At 36.9% G+C, this 1,623-nt stretch overlaps 1 pseudogene; it reads right to left on the bottom strand.

The window, feature by feature from the left end:
* Positions 1–226: 226 nt before the first annotated feature.
* Positions 227–1,246, bottom strand: LOC139038509 (histone-lysine N-methyltransferase SETMAR-like; annotated as a pseudogene).
* Positions 1,247–1,623: the final 377 nt, after the last annotated feature.

Genomic DNA, 1,623 nt, shown 5'->3' with positions numbered 1-1,623 from the left:
AAGAAGTCTGAACAACAGAGAAATAATAAATTAGAAAAATAAAAGTGAACAGAGCCTCAGGGACCTGTGGGGTTACTTTCTTAAAAATTAAAATTTGTGTCTTTAGGATTTAGGAAGGAGAGGAGAAGGAGGGCAGGACTGAAAAGGTACTATTAAGTTGATATAAAAATAATTATAGCTTCAGACCCTGAATTTTACATCATTATAACTAGGCTCAAACACATCTTTAGTAATCAAAATAGGAACCATTACAATCAACACATTTTTGCCAATGAGAAATAAGTTTGTTTATTCCTGTAGCATAAAAATCCATGCTTTTTGATTTGATGAACTCTGGGAAAACATTTTCTGAATCCTGCTGGTTGTGGAAGTGTTTTGCCTGCAAAAGTTGTCAAGATACTTGAAGAAGTGGTAGTTGGTCAGTGAGAGGTCAAATGAATGTGGAGGATGAGGCAAAACTTTGTAGTCCAATATGTTCTTTTGAACATATTTTGAAGCATTGGTTGTGTGACCTGTGGCTGGGCGATCATGGAGAAGAATTGGACCCATTCTGTTGATCAGTGCCAGCTGTAGGCATTGCAGATTTCGGTACATCTCATCGATTTGCTGAGCATACTTCTCGGATGTAATGGTTTCACTGGGATTCAGAAAGCTGTAGTGGATCAGACCAGCAGCAGAGCACCAAACTGTGACCATGACATTTTTTGGTGCAGGTTTGGTTTTGGGAAGTGCTTTGGAGCCTCTCAGTCCAACCACTGAGCTGGTCATTGCTGGTTGCTATATACAATCCACTCTTCATTGCATATCACAATCTGGTCAAGAAATGGTTCATTGTTACTGCATAGAATAAGAGAAGACTACACTTCAAAATGATGATTTTTAAAATTTTGGGTCAGCTCATGAGGCATCCACTTATCAACCTTTTTCACCTTTCCAATTTGCTTCAAATGTTGAATGCCCATAGAATGGTCGATGCTGAGTTCTTGGGCAACTTCTTGTGCAAGAGGATCAGCTGCAATGATGGTTCTCAATTGGTCACTTTCAACTTCCGATGGCCAGTAACTGTGCTCCTTGTCTTCAAGGCTCTCGTCTCCTTTGCAGAACTTCTTGAACCATCACTGCACTGTATTTTCATTAGCACTTCCTGGGCTAAACACATTGCTGATGTTGCAAGTTGTCTCTGCCGCTTTACAACCCATTTTGAACTCATGAAAATAGCTCGAATTTGCTTTTTGTCTAACATCATTTCCCTAGTCTAAAATAAATATAAAATACACAGCAAGTAATAATTCATTAGCAAAAAGCACAAAGTGAGAAATGTGCACTAAAATTATGTATGACATAACCACATTTATTTAAGAATGTATTCCAAAATCAAATGGCAAATTTTGACAATGTAAAACCGCAATTACTTTTGCACCAATCTAAAAGAAGAAATAATGTCTGAAAACTTACCAAATTCAGCAAGAGAAATAAATCTACAGTACACAAATTGGAGAATATTTCAAGCAGGATAAATTCAAAGAATTTAGTGTCAAGACACGTTATAACTATACTTCTGAAAGCTAAAAACAAACAAAAGTGCTAAAGACGAGAACAAGTAACAACTTTTATGGAAAAACA

The sequence above is a fragment of the Odocoileus virginianus genome, chromosome 1, assembly GCF_023699985.2.
Source record: "Odocoileus virginianus isolate 20LAN1187 ecotype Illinois chromosome 1, Ovbor_1.2, whole genome shotgun sequence".
In the NCBI taxonomy this organism is placed as follows: domain Eukaryota; kingdom Metazoa; phylum Chordata; class Mammalia; order Artiodactyla; family Cervidae; genus Odocoileus; species Odocoileus virginianus.
This window is presented reverse-complemented; position numbering and strand designations above follow the sequence as displayed.